This window comes from Schistocerca cancellata, chromosome 4, assembly GCF_023864275.1.
Source record: "Schistocerca cancellata isolate TAMUIC-IGC-003103 chromosome 4, iqSchCanc2.1, whole genome shotgun sequence".
Classification (NCBI taxonomy): domain Eukaryota; kingdom Metazoa; phylum Arthropoda; class Insecta; order Orthoptera; family Acrididae; genus Schistocerca; species Schistocerca cancellata.
Window position 1 is genome coordinate 603,400,680 of NC_064629.1, and position 22,300 is coordinate 603,422,979.

General features: G+C 42.3%; 1 protein-coding gene across 3 annotated transcripts in view; it reads left to right on the plus strand.

Annotated features, from left to right (window-relative positions):
* LOC126184928 (potassium voltage-gated channel subfamily H member 2-like) overlaps positions 1-22,300 on the plus strand; it is a 1,246,473-nt gene that overhangs the window by 509,548 nt on the left and 714,625 nt on the right. The window lies entirely within an intron of this gene.

The following is a 22,300-nucleotide window of genomic DNA, read 5'->3' on the forward strand; positions in this document are numbered from 1 at the left end:
CTAAGATCTTTGCCAGTGGGGCCTTTACATAGTTTCATATATGTTTTCGCATCTAGTAAGTCGTTAATCTTGTATTGTGTATTGAACCGGGGACCAAAAACGGTGGAGAGGCTTCGTCCCCGCCGTAGCCCTCAGTAGTTCACAATCCCACAACAGGATACAGCGGTCCACTCACCCTACTGCCGCCCCACATCGAAACCGGGGTTATTATGCGGTTCGCCCCCCGCCCCCCACCCGGGAACGTCTCATACCAGACGAGTGTAACCCTAAATGCATCGTAGCGTAATTATGGTGTACGCGTACATGGAGACAGTGTTTGCGCAGCAATCGCCGACGGAGTGTAACTGAGGCGGAATAAGGGGAACCAGCCCGCATTCGCCGAGGCAGATGGAAAACCGCCTCAAAAACAATCCACAGGCTGGCCGACACACTGGACCTCGACACTAATTCGCCGGGTGGATTCGTGCCGGGGACCGGCACGCCTTCCCGCTCGGGAGCAGCGCGTTAGACCGCGCGGCTAGCCGAGCGGGCAAGTCGTTAATGTTACTATAATAGCTGCTCACATTCAAAACAACCGTTGCATTTTCTTTGTCAGCGGCGAGAGCGATAACATCGTCCTCATTCAGGCGTTTTATGGCATTCCTCTCACCCACAGTTAAATTAGTTTTTGGAGGCTTTCCGCGAGACAATACTCTTACAGCTTTCTTACGGATTTCTTCAGCCGTAACCGTGACCACAATACGAATGCCTGCTTCTACACTGGCTATTATTTCTTCTGTGGGCACAACTCGTGAGCTAATGGCAAAATTTCCACCTTTGGAAAGCACAAATTTCTCATAGTCAGATAACGAACGTCCGAATAAATTGATAACCGTGCGGGAAGCTCCTAAATGGTGGATCGTCTTGTTGGGTTGCAAATTATCAAATTTCCCCTTCTGTCTATTAGACGTTGTCAAAAAAAAATGGCTCAAATGGCTCTGAGCACTATGGGACTTAACATCTATGGTCATCAGTCCCCTAGAGCTTAGAACTACTTAAACCTAACTAACCTAAGGACATCACACAACACCCAGACGTTATCAACATACGCTTTGTAATAGTACAGCGCAACAGTCTGCCAATTCTATCCCAGTCACCGCTACACAATGTCTTGCTAATAGTAATATGGAGAGACGTTAAATTACAGTCTGTGCTTGCTAAATCCTGGCGGGTCTGTTGAATGTCTCTCCATATTACTTTCCCTGTCCATATTACAATGTCTGTCCATATTACTATCAGACGGCCTCCCAACGCTCGAATTCGAGACGGCCAACCACGCGACTCCACGCCTTGAGACGCGCGGCCACGTCTGGTGACACCGTGTCGCGCCGATTTGACGCCACCGTAGCTGACTTCGAAAATAACGTTCAGCTGTCTTCCCAGGCTGCTACTGCAAAGCGTCCGCCTGAATGTGCATAGTTGCATGCATTTGGTATGACAAACACATCCATTCAAAATAAAGGAGCGTCAATGTTTCGGTAATATGCACATGTTGTATTGTCTGTCATTTGTAATTAAGATACGAACTGAAGTTCCCAGCATGATGTTCCATTCAGGCATGCAAAGTAAGAGTGTGGAAAAATACGAGCAGAGAATCAACGCTCCTCCGAATTTGGTAAGGAAAAACCATTAAAATTATGTAGGAGGATGCAAGATCCCCTCACATTACTAAACCTCCTGAAATGTCACAGTCTAGCTAGCGAGTCCGTACAAGATGGTATAACAGGCGTACATTATGACTGGCCGGCATTTCCATTCGACATTTGCAGGAATTAAGATGATCTGTCCTCGAATTATCGTACTGAGTCATCGCGTAGGATTTCCTCCTATCCGTTTGTCGTCAAATTCTCGTGGTTGATGTCTGTTGCAGAAACTGTAACTGCGCCATCGTATTCTTTGGAAAATGCAGTTCTACACTCTGTAATTCTAAGTTACGATGCTGGTAGCTAAATTACTTGAAATACTTCTGTAAATACCATTATGATGTGTTCATTTGCTAAAACATGGCAGACTGATAGTAATGAAACAGCAGATCACTTATTAATTCAAAACATAACGCTTTTAGAGAACGTGATTTTACGACAGAACTCTCTCAGAAGACACCCTATTGGAGACTGGCGAGCATGGCGCGCAATCGAGATCTCGTTTTTACAATCATGAAACATTGTAGCTTTTCGTACAACCCCGTTAGTTTAAACATTATCATTTTTTTTATCGAAGCGACTGATTTCTTGCGTAGTAATATTGGTGTAAGAAAGAGCTTATGACTGGTATGCTTGTCCTAATAACTGTGATGGAAAAAGTGGCTTTTATTAGTAAATATTTGTTGACCAACATCACTTTCTTCGCACCGGAATGGCTGTGGTTTCCCTACGTAGCCTGTGCTGATGTACGTATCTTTATCACGGTTAGCCACTAGCATCACCTTATCGTCTGCTGACAGCGCCAAATGGTCCAGCGGTTACTTCAGCTAGTGCGATAACTCTATCTGGTGCTGCATTCTGCAGTGCCACTTGGGCGCACTAAATGCTACTGATATCTGCAGACACGACATACAGTGTAAATTAGGAAAATAAGGGAAATAAAATGTGATACGAAAATAAAGGGTACCTTACACATCCCCCTCGGTAATGGCTTTTCAAAATTGGAGGTTTGTAAACCAAATCCCGATTTTAGAAACACTGAGAGCGTGGCCTTAGGAGCAGCCTATAGAATAAGGTAATTTTATTTCTTTCTTAGACAGTTATTTTACATGTTTCTTTTGTCCATCAAATTGTTTATACTATTTCGTTATGAGAAGTTTTAAACGCAAAATTTAACCGCTCGTGAGCTATCGTTAAATATGCAGCTAATAAACAGGTTTCCTTTGGAATCCGATTCAAAAATGGCTCTGAGCACTATGGGGCTTAACATCTGTAGTCATCAGTCCCCTAGAACTTAGAACTACTTAAACCTAACTAACCTAAGGACATCACACACATCCATGCCCGAGGCAGGATTCGAACCTGCGACCGTAGCGGTCACGCGGTTCCAGACTGAAGCGCCTTTAACCGCACGGCCACACCGGCCGGCTGGGATCCGATTAATTGCGTTAATAGAATCTTTGAATTTTATCTGCCATGCTCTCGTAAAATTAAAGATAATTACTCTTTCAGGTTTAGAACCACGTATCACAAATAACATAGGAAACAGCACTTCAATTGAAATACCTAACACGATAAATATAAGTTTCAGGTTTAGAACCACATATCACAAATAACATAGGAAACATAGCACTTCAATTGAAATACCTAACACGATAAATATAAGTTTCTGAGTACATTTGCGAACATCATCAGTAAAATATTATTCGTTGTTACAATATTTAATGAAAACAGTAAAAACAGTTTGTACACATTTCCCAGCGGATAGTTGGTCATCCCAAAGAAATCAGTTGGAGCATTTTTTCACAATTTACATTAAACAGACAAAATAGACAGATGGGCCCCATTACGTCCTAATGCATAGACACATTATACACAATTCACGCTGCAAATTTATTTCTCTTTGCTCCATCATGGTGCGTTGCCGTTCACCACACCACTTTTTATAAGCACTTACGATTCAAGGTCGTTGTTTGAGAGCCCACATCACTGACACATTAATTTGCTTGAACCGCAGTTACTCCCGGCCGAAGTTGCTGGTCCTAGGCGATATCTTTCCCCTGTGTTCCCCTGACGACAGTCGTCACTTGCGCGTTTGCCAACTGTCCCCCCCGTTATTGACTGTTCATCTGGTTTGGCTCTCAGTGCACGTCGTGTGGTTGGTTATATGTGCTCCTAATTTTCCCGTGTTTCCTACCAACCATTAGGTTTAGTACGAATACATTCATCAAAAACACGTATTTTAGAAACAAAATAATAACAGATGTGTACATGTCCAGTATGAGAAATATTTTAATAATTTTTTTCTTATTTTGCTCAAGTGGTAAATAAAAAAATACTTTTCACAAGATAATTTTATTATTTAATTATCTCTTTATCTTTAAATACATTTGTTTCAATTAATCTGTCCATAACAAATGACAGCTTCTTAAATGAAACACTAATATTTTCACTATCTCACTCAGAAGTTTTCAAATTCGAAGTCAATTAACTAATGTTTCCATTTATATACGCAATAGATACTAACCTTTAGTTGATGATTCAACAATAAATGATAACCTCTACATTAAAAAAATTATATGTACGAAGTTCGTTCAACCATATTCCTTGAGGTCAATACCATTCACCTGGTTTGTTTACAAAACAGACACATTGAGACGCGTCCTTGATAACGAAACGTCGGCGTTCATTCATTCTCACACTCTGGCCATGACAGCTGCCGGCCGCGCCACTCGAAGGCCAGTAAAAGCGCTCAGACAGCCCGGGCTCTTCAAATGCCTCACCGACGTCACAACACACATGACCCTTTTGCAGAATCCATTCAACTCCTGCTGATAATTGTAAACAAACAAGGAACTAAAAACACTTTATCTCAAAATTCTTAAAACTATTCTTTTTCTTAATAACCTTACACTTTTATTGTGCTACTATGTACAGTTAGTTACTGAAACTTTTAAAGACAATTCGTATATCTGTTTACTAAATAGATATTCTCGTCATTAGCCCGTATTCAGATTTTTCGGAGCTGGCAGCCTTCCCCTTAATTACCACGGTATCTTTTAACATCAGGCACGTCGAATGTACGTGTTATTACTTTGGAGTCAGGATGTGCCACTTCTACAACTTTTGGATGTGGTACCCTGCTCACCCTTCAGAAATTTCGTCAAATTTCTTTATCTCAGCGTCTGTCTTAGACGATCTCCTATGAAGCCTTATTAGTACAATCTCTCCCACTACATATTCCTTTCGTATCATTTTCTTGGCATGTCACGCTTTTGGAGACTGTCTATTAGCTGACGTACTTTGCCCTAAAAATTGTACCTCACCTTTTCCGAACACGAATTTGGCTAAATTAAACGTAGCACCTTTTCCAATACCTGATTGTGCTCCCACCAATTGCTGGCTGCAGTTAAGATGTCACCTCCATACACAGTAACTTCAGACAACAATTCTCCTCTAAGTATGGAGTCTGGCTCTCGTATGAATGCTACCACCAATATATTTAATCCAAACTGCAGTAACTTGAACTGGTAACATCTACAACTCTGTACGAAAACTGTGTAGTGCCTACTTCTTTCAGCTAATTGGAACTGACTGTAACCAGCGGTCAAATCAAGACTAGATAGCTTACTAGCCCCTTCAAGTTTCTGTAACAATTCCGCGAGAAATTCTGGCCTAGTATTCAGAAGCTCTGTTGCTTTACTTAATACACTAGCATCCAGTGTTACTCGTACTGAACGACCCTTCTTTGTAACATACATTTGCAAATACAATACTCTGTACTTCTTTACCAACCCCCCCCCCCCCCCCCATTACTTGTGATCTTAATTTAAGTGTCTGATGTGGCCTGACTATAAACTCATAAGATACTCCCTTCAGTAATCCTGCTTTCTTACAAAATACCCATTCATATTATAACAACAGATTTCCCAAATCTCTTCCAGTCTTGATCTATGACATCAATATTTTGTTTTGCTTTATCACTTATGTCATCTGCTAGTTGTGTTCCAACCTCATTTTGATTATGAGTCCGCCTATGTTGTAAAATACTTTCCTCTTTATTAACATTCCACTGGAAGCACTCGTGCAATATTTTCAAATAGTATTTTATCCTCTGCCTTCTCTTTAGGTCTAATTGTATTACAAAATTTAATTTCACTTTGAGTACTGTTCATTGTCAAGGTCATGCTACCATCCATAACAGCTGCATGGTCTACCAATAAATCACTTGCTATTACCAGTCCAACACAAAGGTCTGGAACCGCCATGGCACGAACCTCCAACATTTCACCTTGTACTGTTACATCCAATAATACTCGATTGTTTATAATTTTACTCTTGCCACCAACTGCACTAATAACTTTAACTCCTTGAAATGGTAATATTGGTATCCTTCTTTATTTACAATTTTGTCATGAAGTCCCTCTGCTACAGCACACAATTCACTACTTGTAACAGTAACAGCAACTCCCTTAACAACATTAATTTCCGCACCTACTATAGGTTGGTATTCTTCTTTACTTATAATTTCATCTTCCTCAAAGAGAGCTTTCCTAATATCCCTAGAATCTTTTTCTACCAACTGTTTCATCGAAACTGGTCCGTCCAACAAATGAGTTTGTGTCCTGACCCTACAGGAATCCTTTTCAAGTTTCCCCGTTCATTACTATTGCTATCTGTTTTATGACCTCCTTCTGCTCTATCACCATTGTTTCTCTCATTAGGTTCCTCATCTCGCCTGTTACTGTAATCATTCGTACCTTCTCGGTTCCAACCTCCTCTTTCATCCCTGTTGAAACCCTTCTTGTGCCTCTCGTTCTTTCTTGTTTCATTAATATCTCTATTATGTTCCTGCCAGTTTCCACTTTTTCTTGACCGCCAATTCACACCTCTCCAACCGTAATTGGTTCTCTCTTCTCCTGATAAAGCATATGACCGGTCTAATGCTTGTAAAATATCTTCAGTTTTGTTTTTGTAATTCCGATTATTTTTTCCTGTACACTCACCGAAAGTTTTACCAATACCACCACAATGAGGTCTTCTTCATTAAGTGGGTTATCTCGGTATAAATTCCTGTCACAGGAATTTTGGAAGTAATCATTGTAACTGTCATACCTACTGCCCAAGAAATTTCTCCCCTGAAGAATACAATGTCTTCCGTTACATTGTGTGCTGTTAGACCAATATCTGTGTAAGAACTTTTTAATAAGCATCTCGTATGACTGACAAGGTTCCCTTGCTCTCATTCCCCATAACAGAGCATCTCCTTCCATTCTACTGGTGACACATCGTGTCTTCCCCCTTTCATCCCATTTCTCTGATAATGCACCCTGAAACTGTTTTATAGGCGCCTTGGGATGTAGTCCCCCTTTTGATGCGAAATTCTGGAACGTACAATCCTTTAGTGATCCTCATTGCTACTGTGTCCACTATTATTATTTACTGCAATAAGATATCTTAATTTGAAAGTCTTTCAGCAAAGATGTCAGTGCCTTGGAAAGTAAAATCACTGACCTCCTGCTGAATACCAGCTACACTGTCAAATATCTCTTTAGTATCAGTTTTTACAAAATTCTGTAGTAAATCTATTCTGTTAGAAAATGCTGACCCAGTTTCATCGATTTGATTGTATAAACCGGGGACTGACACATCACGTTTTTCAGTCCCATTACTGAGATTTTCATCCAAAGTTTTAATATTCTGAAGGAGTTCATTAATATATCTCTTATGATTTACTATCTTGGCTTTGAAAGATCCTTAGCTACTGCACTCTTATTACTTTATTGCATTCTCTATTCTCTCATCTACTTCCTTAAATCTTTTGGCAGCCTCCCTGATATACTCTTCTAATTTATCAGTGTTTTTTGTTGAATGACTTTAATTAGGTGTTAGTCAGTATTCATAACAGTTTCTCAGATTTTATTCTTACGGGGGAAACTCCTCATTGCACACACCTCGGATTCAATGGTACGTTGACCCATTGGATAGCCCGTCAGAAACTGAACACAGATCAAACATGAAAACAGGAAAAGGTGTACTGAACTGCGGAAAAAAAAGAAAAATACAAACAGTGGACGGTCTAAAAAATATATGTGTCGTGGTTGTGGGGTACGATGTTTGAATGCAACGCGGGAGATCCGAATTCAGAATTTATTTTTTATTTTTTTTATTTTTTCTATTTTATTTTTATTTTTGTTTTTTGACGGGTCTGTTGGCTGTATGCAGATTTGTGTATGTGTAGTGGCGTAATGTCAGTGTGAAACAGCAACGTGTAACGAAAGGACCTCCAGAAGTACGTGCCTCCTATTTGTTCTACACAGGTACCACATGTTATGCCTCTTGCGTTCCGTTTTGGAAGTTTTGACTCTTGAATTCCTTTGTTGTAACATAGTTTACAACAGTTGACTTGTTGTTTTCTTTCTGTGAGAGCGCTATGCGGCATCTTGCCTGCTCTCACTATTAATCAGATTTGCTTGTGATGGTAATATATTCTTGCCACATGACTTATATTCCGTGATGAATAGTGGGAGCAGGCGAAATGCTGCATAGACCTCTCACATAAAACAACAAATAAAGAGGGGTGAACTATGTTCCAACGCAGGAATTCAAGAGTCGAAACTTCCAAAACCGGACGCAAGAGGCAGAACACGTGGCAGCTGTGTAGAACAAATAGGAGGTACGTACTTCTGGAGGCCTCTTCATTACACGATGCTGTTGCAAACTGACAGTACGCCAACACATACACAAATCTGAATACAGCGAACAGACACGTCAATGACCGAACGGAAATTTCGTAGTTTTGTGGGGAAAAAAATTGGACCCAGAGAGATTTGAACCCAGATCTGCTTTGTCGCAGTCTAACACCGCGACCACACATCCACGACTCGACGCTTGTTAACTCTCCTCTATAATGCACTTATTAAGCTTAGTTCGTTCTCTGTTAGTATTTTGTTTCTTTTTTCCACAGCTCATTACACCTTCCTGTCATGCTTGATCTGTGATCAGTTTTTGACGGGCTATCCAGAGGGCCAACTGGCCACGAAATCTGAGAAGGGTGCGATGGGGAGTTTCCCTTGTTAGCTGTACCTAGTGTATTCGTCAAAACTGAAAATACTTCCTGCATATTCAGATGTTCAAATGTGTGTGAATTCCTAAGGAACCAAACTGCTGAAGTAATGGATCTAACCGCGCGGCCACTCTTCACGGCCCTGGCATATTAAATTATATGTTTTTCTTCTTTTCATCTCCTGTGTTCATACACTCCATAAAAACTGCATGAGTGTTTGTATCAACCATGTTTTCTGTTGATTCGTAAGTCACTAATGGCATTTTCTGCTCCTTGTTTCCTACTGTATCGCTTATTCTAATTGCCGGTCCTTCCTTAGATTTTGTAAGCAAATACGTATCACCATTCTCTGATAAACCTACATTTTCTTGTGCCATATTTTGCTGTAAAGTTTCACTTAGGTTACTCATACCAATTGTTTGACTTATTTTACCGCTTCTGAGCAACATTACGTTATCACTAATACACTTGTACACTCGAAATGGATTTTAACATACTATAAGTAAATTTCAGAACTCTATGGCCGACGCAGTCATCAAAAAAAAAAAAAAAGAGCGCTTCGGTGTCTCGACCGTGCGTTGAATTCCGGACGTCTGCGCATACTCCTTCAGCGCACACTTTCTCTGCAGCAGCGCTGAGCTGAGCTGCTTCCCGCGCGACCCTGACGCTCTGCGATGCTTCACCTGGTTCCGCATTTGATGGGGTGCCGCTCTGCGGACTGTTAAAGAAGGTACGAGTGTCTGCAGTAGGTTCTCAGGTATGTGATTGGCTCGAAGTAATTAATGGAACCGAGTATGTTTTCCTCGACGGCGAGTTATCGTCAGAGACAAAGGTTTCGCCAAGAGTGCTCTAGGGAAGTGTGACATGATTGCTATTGTTTTGTATATACATAAATGCCCGCCCGGTTAACCGTGCGGCCTAACGCACTGCTTTCCGGGCGGGAAGGCGTGCCGGTTCCCGTCACGAATCCGCCCCGTGGATTAGTGTCGAGGTCCGGTGTGCAGGCCACACTGTGGATGGTTTTTAAGGGGGTTTTCCATCTGCCTCGGCGAATGCGGGATGGTTCACCTTACTCCGCCTCAGTTACAATATGTCGGCGATTGCTACACAAACACTACCTCCACGTACGCGTACACCATAATTACTCTACCACGCAAACATTGGGGTTACACTCGTCTGGTGTGAGACGTTCCCAGGGGGATCCACTGGGTGCTGAACCGCACAATAACCCTGGGTTCGGTGTGGGGCGGTGGTGGGGTGAGTGGACTGGTGTAGCCTGTTGTGGGGTGTGAACTACTGAGGGCTACAGCGGGGACGAAGCCTCTCTGTTGTTTCCAGGTCCCCACTTCCATGCAATACAATATACATAAATGATATGACGGACAGGGTGGACAGAAATCTGAGATGGTTTGCTGCTGATGCTGATGTGTAACGGAAGGTGTTGAAGTTGAGTGACTGTAGAAAGATACACGATGATTTAGGCAAAATTTATGGGTGGCGTGACAAATGGCAGACAGCTCTAAATGTAGAAAAATGCAAGTTAATGTGGATGAGCAGGAAATACAAACCCATAATATTCGGATACAGCATTAGTAGAGTAGCATCCTGCTTGACACAGTCACATCGTCTAAATATGTGGACGTAACGTTGCAAAGCAATATGAAATGGAACAAGCATGTTCGCTTGTGGTAGCGAAGGCGAATGGTCAACTTCGGTTTATCGGAGAATTTAGGGAATGTGTGGTTTGTCTGTATAGGAGACCACATACAGAACGTCAGTGCGACTTATTTTTGAGTACTGTTAGTGTTTGGGATGCGTACCATGTCAGATTATAGGAAGACATCAATAGGGGGACAAGAGGGTGCCAGTCCATTTTGTTGGTGCGGGTTGCCTACATAAGTAACAGGAATGCGCTCAATGGCAAACCTATTGTTCTGTTAAGTGCTTTTCCATGTCTACCTATTGTTCTGTTAAGTGTTTTTCCATGTCAACCTATTCTTCTCCTTTGATTGACAGGTACTTAACCCATTGTTCTGCTAATTGCTTTTCCATGTTGCTGCACTTAACCTATTGTCCCCCACACCCCCTCGCACTCCCCTCGCCCCTCAGGAAGAGGATGGTGGCGCATTTTGTTAGTGTGGGTTGCCTACATGATGGGCAGGTATGCACTCATGGGCAAACCCATTGTTCTGTTAAGTGCTTTTCCATGTCAACCTATTGTTCTCCTTTGATTGATGGACCTTAGCCTATTGTTCTGTAAAATGGTTTTCCATATTGCTGCATTTAACCTATTGTTCACCCCACCCCTCCCCATCCTACCACCACCTAACCACCCTCGCTGCTGCAGGTACACTTTCAGGTCTTAGTTTTTGGAATAGGCTCCCCTCTCACTCCAATCAATTTGGTTGACTACTTCATTAAATTTATCAGTTAGTTGACATCTCTGGTGGGAAAGTGCCATTCCATCCTGGCGGGAAGTTCAGATTCCATCAGGACAATGCAACCTCAACTAACCTAAGAAAATGGCGAGAAAAAAGGGCACCTCTACTAACCTAAGTCATCTGGCCGCCACCTCTTCCTATGAATTGGCGGGAAAAAGGCTTAGATGATCGATCATTTGAAGGGTATTCGATTGTAATGTATGGAATATTGTTCAAACAATTTAGACATTGTGTGGAATATTTTTAATTTAAACAATTTAGGGGATTCAAGGCACAGTATGGAATATAAAGAAATTCATGGAGAGGAAGGATCCCATAACAGGAGATTCAAGGGTATATTGTTTATTTTTAAAAAAATCAGTTTATGGGGGTTGGATTGTCTCTTGCTCATCATTCCCTGCTCTCTGGAAACACATAGGTCTTGTAATAAGTAATTACATGGAGCAAACATGATGCATAACCCAATGTTTGGCACTGTACTCAGGATGTCTTAACCTAATGTTTGGGCCTTTGTCGGCACTTAACCTCTTGTTCTGTTAAGTGGTTTGCTGTGTCACTCCCTTTTCCTTAGAATATTAAAACGCCATTAATACCAAATTAAGTAATTAGTTATGTCCTCCCACCATTTTCTGGTACACTTTTCGAATTTCACATGGTTTTGAAAGCCATTTCTGGTGCATTCATCTTTGCCACACACCCCCTTAAAATTTTATACTGCGTTTTGCATAACATTATGCAAATTAACCTAGTTTTATGCACTTAAACTGCTGTTCTGCTCCATGTCACCCACTCACACAATCCCTCCCATGAACTACTATACCGCTAACACCACATTGATATAAGAAAGTTATGCAAATTAATTAAATCGGTATTCTTCACATGTATGGGGTAGTTTATCTTAATTCGGAGCATCCTATTGGTCAGTAAAATCGATGGAATATAGTTTAAACAAAAGGTTGCTAATAAAAATTCCATCCAGCCACTCGACGCCGCTGCCGCTGCCGCCCCCGCTGCAGCCACCGCCGCCGCCGCCGCCGCGAGCCACCGTCAGATGCAAGCCAACACGAGTCATCGCTCTCACTCTGCTGCAGATGAAAGTTGGGTCTATTTTCGTGTATACGGTTAGAATTCTTCGAGTGTTATACTGATGTCACAGAAATCCAAGGCGCCCTCACGCCGGTCTTATACGCTAGACACCTCTTGGCATCACGTGTCTTTACTGTTGTTGACAGAGTAGCACAGGGCGCATAGATCCTTGCGCGACATGAGAGATGAGTCTAACCCTGAATAACTGCTCAGCGTGACTGATGCAACAGCATGAAGTGCGCGCGCGTAGCTACAAACCTTAGCAAGTGCGTCTAACAAGGTTCTCAATCTTATACTGATGTCACATGACTGTGTAAAAATAAGAACCGAGCCGACTTCGTGTAATTTGTATAGTGTCCCGCTAATAGTTAACGCTCGCTTTCTTGATGTCTCAGCTTGTATGCACGAAAGTTCTTGCCCTAACAGAACATGTTTCTGAAAATAACTCAGAATAGCGTCGAATGCAGTCTTCTTGCGGACCTAACGTGCAACCCAGTCCATCACGTGTTACTCTCCATGCTTTCAACACACACAAACGTTCCCCCCGTTATTTAGAGGCTCCTATATCCCAGGTCAAAGGGTGTGAATAAATCGAGCATTATTATTGGCCCTTATCGAATTTACCCGCTGAACTACTGATGCGGCCGGTATCGAAGCACCGTCTGCCTTTTTTCCTTCTGCGGACGAGACTTTCAGCGGTTATTTTACACAGACCACCATATTGCATTGGCAATTAAATCTTACAAACTACCATACATTTCGTCAAATATGGAAAGACTCTTACTCATCTACACTGCTCTCCTACCGAGGACAGGAGCTTGAATATTAGTGTGCGAAATCGTTATGCCTCTGGCATGGATGTGTGTGATGTCCTTAGGTTAGGTAGGTTTAAATAGTTCTACGTTCTAGGGGACTGCTGACCTCAGAAGTTAAGTCCCATAGTGCTCAGAGCCATTTGAACCATTTTGAACCAAACGAAATCATCCCTTTTACATCATTTGTACATATACCTCGAAGGCGGACTATACTGTGTATACTCCGCATGGCACTAGATATTTTCCCGCAGACGACGATCCCAAGTCATCCACCGCCAACGCATGACCAGAGCACCCTCAGAAGACCGAAGTCCCTCTCAGAACTGTTCTACAAATTCGGGCTCGTTTTCCCTTGGCACAAACACGTTACTGTTTCTGCCCCGAACCTGCTTCCTTGCTTGCTCGCTTTTCTACACACATCCCCAGGCTCGGGGATTACAAGAACACAGGTATTTTCGCATGGTTCGCCATAATATTATACCATTTTTGTGGTACTTCTCGATATGAAGCACTAGGCAGCATCCTACCGATCGCCAGCACAACATAATTCCCAAGATATAGACTAGAAATTATTTCTCGACAAAACCGAAACTTTAGGTAGGTGGGGCATGCTGTAAACCACTGAGTAACTAGAAACGTGTCACGTCTGCGAAGACATTTAGCCGGCAACACGAAACCAATAGAGGAAACTGATAATTCCAATCTCGAATACCAATGAAGGTGATGTAGTAGATTCCAAATCACTCCTATAATTTACAAGGTCAACTAAAGTTTTTCATATGTCTAGAGAACTACCAAACGTGTCTTCCACACACTAGATGCATACACCACAATAGATCTTCCCACAACTAAATAAAGGCGCGAAGTGTGCAGAAACAGTCAACCGAACAATTTACAGAGGAGGGAATAACGATGCAGCGCAAACACACCTCCATATTCAATCTTCTCAAATTTCCACGCAATCACTAAAGCTATCCAACACATACTAAGTATTAGTTCCCTATTCGGTCGTGTAGAGGACAACATGGTTAATTCATCTACATTCATACACAACAGGCATCTCCAGTCTGAGAACTGAGAGCTGAAACGTGAATCCACCCCACACAGGTCACTGTCGCTACAAGCAGATCACACACACGTAGAATGTTTATCCTAAGAAATAGGTCACATATATATTTAATCCCTGTAGTTACAACTAAATGTTACAATCGCGGTCTCTGTTGAACGACATTCGACAATGAGCGAAGTATCAGAAATACACTCTGTTGACAGCTGTGGCTCTGGAAATAGAAATATCATCACCATTCTTATGACTTGACATACTCTTTCCATACTATCACAGTACTCCACATCAGATCCATACATTCCTTACGACAGGACATAGTCATTTCCTTTGCCCACGTCGGAACACAAACACATACTTTATAAGCCTGATGCTAAAGGTGAAAATATCACACAGCCCCTGCTACTAAGTATAACACTTCATCAATAACTGATTGCTGGCGATACGAAATAATACTGAGACAAAATCAACCATGGGTGGACATGTCTCCAAAGTTTTTCTTGCGTGTCCTAGAATAAGAGACGTAATCGGCCAGATGTTAAAAAAACTCGATCCCAACAGGTGCTGTACGTTCCTGTCACAAGCGGTAATGGTTCTACAGGTGCACACAAGTATCCACGTTAAAAGCTTTACTGGCTTTATGAATCGAAGTACGACTTTTCTTCTGAATAAGGTGGTTTTCATATCCGGACAAATACCGAGACGGTGATCGCTTGAGTGTATATCATCAGACCAGCAGCGCACTCACACGTAGCCCACGACGCAACCTCGTGATAAAATCACTGAATTTTGAAAGTTGTTCGGGTAAGGAATGTGGTATGGTTTAAATGGTTCAAATGGCTCTGAGCACTATGGGACTTAATTTCTGAGGTCATCGGTCCCCTAGAACTTAGAACTACTTAAACCTAACTAATCTAAGGACATCACACACATCCATGCCCCAGGCAGGATTCGAACCGTTTACCGTAGCGGTCGTGCGGTTCCAGACTGTAGCGCCTAGAACCGCTCGGCCACCCCGGCCGCCGAATGTGGTATGAAATAGGTATTTGCGACGCCTTCACGCCGCTAATATTTATCTAGCATGTTTAACGTATTCTGTCTCGCCGCTAGATATTTATCCAGTATGTTTAACGTATTCTGTATCGATACCATGTCAGAGGCTCTGCCATATATCCACTGAGTTATAAGCGATGAATGATTGAGAACGATCACAAACAGTAGTAAATCGTGTGCTTATTGTTGTCGTAAGAAATGTACACTAGCTTCTCAGATCTCTAGTGTTGCGCTATCCGCTATAAATGATGTCCATGATTTGTAAACACGTCTTTACATTGAAGTACATACCTGCGTTGGATCCTATTGACAATTCCTTTAATGATTACAACTACTACTCATTCATATTTCTGACACTCCCATATCTCGAAACGAGTCTCCTTTCCCGAACCTAGCTGCTACAGAAAATTCTAACGTGGTTTTAGTCACCCCCTACGCATCTTTCAACTGCACCCATTTCTACAGCTTTCTGCATGTGATAAGTCCAATTTAGGCCAGAACTGAGCAGAACTCGGAGAAAGACATATCCATCATCTTCTGCAACTCGTGTAGAAACAGAATGACCTGAGTTAGTGCAATAGGAACGAGTTTGCACTATTTGGTGGAAATGCGCGCAGTGTGGTACGTCTCCAAACTAGATACAGATACTACAGTCCGAAACTGATCCGCAACCATTCAAATCAGTCAGCCCAAAATGCTATCATCATTATTCTCAACTCCCCAACAGAGAAAAATTACGAACTATAAAAGCTCCACTAACTTCATCCGATATAGAAGTCACCTAGACACCGATGCTGGCGCAATGACGCATAGCTGCGGTGCGGTCCAGCGCGGAGAAGGAGAATTCGCAATACTTCCCAGAATAAATGGTTCAAATGGCTCTGAGCACTATGGGACTTAACTTCTGAATTCATCAGTCCCCTAGACCTTAGAACTACTTAAGCCTAACTAACCTAAGGACATCACACACATCCATGCCAGAGGCAGGATTCGAACTTGCAACCGTAGCAGTCGAGCGGTCCCAGACTGTAGCGCCTAGAACCGCTCAACCACCTTAGCCGGCCTTCCCAGAATAGCGCAATGTGCAGCCCTCCAAGCATTCCTAACGGTATATCCCATCCCTCACCGAATTCACACCTCAAACTGCTGCTGTTACTGCTGCCTGTGTGGCACAGTCCTATTAAATATACAGGTACTGCAGAGGCCACTTTGAAGTTTGATCACCTATACTCTAGGCGAATGATCCTATCTCACAGACTATACTAAGTCGCAAAAGAAGCTTCCTCTGGTCCTGTTTAGTTGTTTCGAACACTGTTTTCTAACACGCTTTTGTACAATGCCAAACATTTTCTTTTTCTGCCATGACTTCGAGACCTTTGTCAGGTTCTAAACTGACATTAAGATGTTCTGATCCACGGCCTCACGCAGAAAACTAGACATCTCACGGTGTTAATCATGATGTTACAATGGCTACCATAACACACCACTCACTAGACGGTTTTAAGTAAAATACAGTTATAACATAAGGAAACTAGATGAGTTTGGCTACGTTGTGGAGAGTTTTCAAATTTATATCCGAAAGTGATTGACGACTTCTACATTTAAACTCATCTGTCACAGTGACGGAATAGATGATGGATCTGCAGTCCCTTTCGACTGATTCCTCATATTGCACTCATGTAGTTGATCACTGTTTCGGTGCTAGCAACCCCCAGAAGGTGTCAACCATCTACAAAACTCATTTCCCATCTCAAACAAGCGCTGTCAGTCAATCATTATGTGAAAACTAACAGCACACCAGTGCACGGATGGGATGGAAAAGAGACCGCCGATGTACTGTAATAAGAAGCATCACAGTTGCCAGCGCGAAAAATTTTAGCAATTTTACAGTAATTTCAACACCAGCCAATGATATGACAGCATGTTTCCCCAATTTCAGTATCATAACTAAACCGCCCCTTCTATACTTTGCGAGCATCATTGCGAATGCAGATAGATGACTGCGCAGTACGTCCATTCCGTGCTAATTCTCGTACACATAAATCATTAAAGTATACCAGACAGCGCTCTACACATTTCTAACACCTCGAGAACAGTGCTTAATTTACGATCTATCGCTCTGGGTATGAGAGTCACAGAGAATTCCTGCCGTCGTAAGGTAAAATTAGAGAGTGAAAGACCCTCCTCACACTGTCACTGACCAACCCGACCAACAGCACCGTTACCGAATTAATTTGCAACCGTTCAGAAGTATTCCGTGTCCTCACCCATCAAAGTGCACGAGATGTCTCAAGATGCACCCATGTCGAGGAGTTTTGCACTCCTTATCGATGTATAGTAACAGATTTCATAGTGTTTTAAGGAAGTAGTTTTTTTTCGTTTTACGGTTCGATAACATAGTTTATCGTAGAGAAACCGGGAAGAAGGATGTATGTCCTGTGTTTGAAATGTATTTCTTCCATTGGAATATTAACAGTGCTACACAGCGGTGTCTATTCCATCCCATCCAGGCACTGCAGCGCTGTTGGTTTTCTCATAATGATTGACTGACAGCGCTTGTTTGAGTTGGGGAATGAGTCTTGTGGATGGGTGACACCTTCTGGGGGTTGCTAGCACCGAAACAGTGACCGTGTACATGAGTGCAACATGAGGAATCAGTCTAAAGGGAATGCGGACCCATCATCTATTCCATCACTGTGACAGATGAGTTTAAATGCAGAGGTCGTCAGTTACTTTCGACAACAGTTTGGAAACTCTACACAACGTAGCCAAACTCTTCTAGTTTCCTTACGTTGTAACTGTCTTTTATTTAAAATCGTCCACTATGTGGCATGTTATGGTAGCCGTTGTAACAACATCATTTATACTGTGCGATGTCTAGTTTTCTGTGAGAGGCCGTGGATCAGAACGTCTTAATGTCAGTTTAGAACCTGACACAGGTCTCTTAAGTCATGGCAGAAAAAGAAAATGTTTGGCATTGTACAAAAGCGTGTTAGAAAACAGTGTTCGAAACAACTACACAGGACCAGAGGAAGCGTCTTTTGCGACTTAGTATAGTCTGTGAGATAGGATCATTCGCCTAGAGTATAGGTGATCAAACTTCAAAGTGGCCTCTGCAGTGCCGATATATTTAATAGGATTGTGCCACACAGGCAGCAGTAGCAACGTCAGTTTGAGGTGTAAATTCGGTGAGGGACGGGATATACCGTTAGGAATGGCAGGTATATGCTTGAATGGAAAGACGTGATTCCAAATCATGGACGTCATTTGTAGAGGATAGCGCAACACTAGAGATCTGAGAAGCTAGTGTACATGTCTTACGACCTCAGTAAGCATACGATTTACTACTGGTTGTTATCCTTGTCAATCAGTCATCGCCTATAACTCTGTGGATATATAGCAGAACCTCTGACATGGTATCGAGGCAGAATACGTTACACATACTGGATAAATATCTAGCGGCGTGAGTGAGTCTCAAATACCTATTTCATACCACGTTCCTTAGCCGAATAACTTTCAAAATTCAGTGATTTTATCACGAGGCTGCGTCGTGGGCTACGTGTGAGTGCGTTGCTGGTCTAATGATATACACTCAAGCGATCACCGTCTCGGTATTTGTCCGGATAGAAAAACCACATTATTCAGAGGTAAAGTCGTACCTCGATTTATAAAGCCAGTATAGCGTTTAACGTGGATACTTCAGTGCAACTGTAGAATCATGACCGCTTGTGACAGTAACATACAGTAGCAGTTGGGATCGAGTTTTTTTAACATCTGGCCGATTACGTCTCTCTTTCAAGGTCACGCAAGAAAAACTTTGGAGACATGTCTACCCATGGTTTATTTTCTCTCAGTATTATTTCGTATCGCCAGCAATCAGTTATTGATGAAGTGTTATACTTAGTAGTAGGGGCTGTGTGATATGTTCACACTGAGCATCAGGCTTATAAAGTATGTGTTTGTTCTGAAATGGGCAAAGGAAATGACTATACCCAGTCGTAAGGAATGTATGGATCTGGCGTGGAGTAATGTGATAGTATGGGAGGAGTATGTCAAGTCATAAGAACGGTGCTGATATTTCTATTTCCAGAGCCACAGCGGTCAACAGACTGTATTTCTGATACTTCGCTCATTGTCGAATGTCGTTCAACAGAGACCGCGATTATAACATTTAGGGATTAACATTCTACCTGTGTGTATTCGGCCCGCAGCGCCGGTGACCTATGTGTGGCTGATTCACTTTTCCCGTTAGGGTGGGGAAGACACGTTTGGCAGTTCTCTAGACAGGAGAAATACTTTAGTTGACCTTGTAAATTATAGGTGTGATTTGGAGTCTACTACATCACCGACATCGGTATTCGAGAGTGGAAATATCAGTTTCCTCTATTGGTTTCGTGTTGCTGAGTAAATGTCTTCGCAGATGTGACAAGTTTCTAGTTAGTCAGTGGTTTACAGCATGCCCCACCTAGCTAAAGTTTCGGGTTTTAAGAGAAATATTTTCCAGTCTATATCTCGGGAATTATGTTGCGCTAGCAATCATTAGGATGCTACCTAGTGCTTGATATCGAGAAGTACCACGAAAATGGTATAATATTATGGCGAACCATGCAAAAATACATGTGTTCTTGTAATCCCCGAGCCTGGAGATGTGTGTAGAAAAGCGAGCTAGCAAGGAAACAGTAACGTGTTTGTGCCAAGGGAAAACGAGCCTGAATCTGTAGAACAGTTCTGTGAGCGACTTCGGTCTGCTGAGGGTGTTCTGGTCGCGCGCTGGTGGTGGATGACTTGGGATCGTTGGCTGCAGGAAAATATCTGGTGCTATGATGAGTATATACGGTATTGTCCATCTTCGCAGTATATGTACAATTCATGTAAAAGGGATGATTTTGTTTGGCGTAGGATACGAATTATATGTTTACTTCATAGACACAGTATGCAGTGATATATTGCTGGGTTGGAGATCGGTTTCGCACACTAATATTCAAGCTCCTGTCCTCGGTAGGAGAGCAGTGTAAATGAGTAAGAGTCTTTCCATATTTGACGAAATGTATGGTAGTTTGTAAGATTTAATTGGTAGTGCAATATGGTGGTCTGTGTAAAATAAACCCTGAAAGTCTCGTCCGCAGAAGGAAAAAGGCAGATGTTGCTTCGATACCGGCCACAATAGTAATTCGGCGGGTAAATTCGATATGAGCCAGTAACAATGCTCGATTCATTCACATCCTTTGTGTTAGGATATAGGAGGCTCTAAATAGGGGAGGGAACCTTTGTGTGTTGAAAGCATGGAGGGTAACACGTGATGGACTGGGTTGCACGTTAGGTCCGCAAGAAGACTGCATTCGACGCTATTCTGCGTTATTTTCAGAAACATGTTCTGTTAGGGCAAGAACTTTCGTGCATACAAGCTGAGACATCAAGAAAGCGAGCGTTAACTATTTGCGGGACACTATACAAATTACGTGAAGTCGGCTCGGTTCTTATTTTTACACAGTCATGTGACATCAGTATAAGATTGAGAACCTTGTTAGACGCACTTGCTAAGGTTTGTAGCTACGCGCGCGCACTTCATGCTGTTGCATCAGTCACGCTGTGCAGTTATTCAGGGTTAGACTCATCTCTCATGTCGCGCAAGGATCTATGCGCCCTGTGCTACTCTGTCAACAACAGTAAAGACACGTGATGCCAAGAGGTGTCTAGCGTATAAGACCGGCGTGAGGGCGCCTTGGATTTCTGTGACATCAGTATAACACTCGAAGAATTCTAAGCGTATACACGAAAATAGACCCAACTTTCATCTGCAGCAGAGTTAGAGCGATGACTCGTGTTGGCTTGCATCTGGCGGCGGCGGCGGTGGCTGCAGCGGGAGCGGCAGCGGCGTCGAGTGGCGGGATGGAATTTTTATTAGCAACCTTTTGTTTAAACTATATTCCATCGATTTTACTGACCAATAGGATGCTCCGAATTAAGATAAACTACCCCATACATGTGAAGAATACCGATTTAATTAATTTGCATAACTTTCTTATATCAATGTGGTGTTAGCGGTATAGTAGTTCATGGGAGGGATTGTGTGAGTGGGTGACATGGAGCAGAACAGCAGTTTAAGTGCATAAAACTAGGTTAATTTGCATAATGTTATGCAAAACGCAGTACAAAATTTTAAGGGGGTGTGTGGCAAAGATGAATGCGCCAGAAATGGCTTTCAAAAGCATGTGAAATTCGAAAAGTGTACCAGAAAATGGTGGGAGGACATAACTAATTACTTAATTTGGTATTAATGGCGTTTTAATATTCTAAGGAAAAGGGAGTGACTCAGCAAACCACTTAACAGAATAAGAGGTTAAGTGCCGACAAAGGCCCAAACATTAGGTTAAGACATCCTGAGTACAGTGCCAAACATTGGGTTATGCATCATGTTTGCTCCATGTAATTACTTATTACAAGACCTATGTGTTTCCAGAGAGCAGGGAATGATGAGCAAGAGACAATCCAACCCCCATAAACTGATTTTTTTAAAAATAAACAATATACCCTTGAATCTCCTGTTATGGGATCCTTCCTCTCCATGAATTTCTTTATATTCCATACTGTGCCTTGAATCCCCTAAATTGTTTAAATTAAAAATATTCCACACAATGTCTAAATTGTTTGAACAATATTCCATACACTACAATCGAATACCCTTCAAATGATCGATCATCTAAGCCTTTTTCCCGCCAATTCATAGGAAGAGGTGGCGGCCAGATGACTTAGGTTAGTAGAGGTGCCCTTTTTTCTCGCCATTTTCTTAGGTTAGTTGAGGTTGCATTGTCCTGATGGAATCTGAACTTCCCGCCAGGATGGAATGGCACTTTCCCACCAGAGATGTCAACTAACTGATAAATTTAATGAAGTAGTCAACCAAATTGATTGGAGTGAGAGGGGAGCCTATTCCAAAAACTAAGACCTGAAAGTGTACCTGAAGCAGTGAGGGTGGGGAGGGATTTGAGGGGATGAGGAGGGAGTGGGGGGAACAATAAGTTAAGTGCAGCAACATGGAAAATGACTTAACAGAACAATAGGCTAAGGATCTTCAATCAAAGGAGAACAATTGG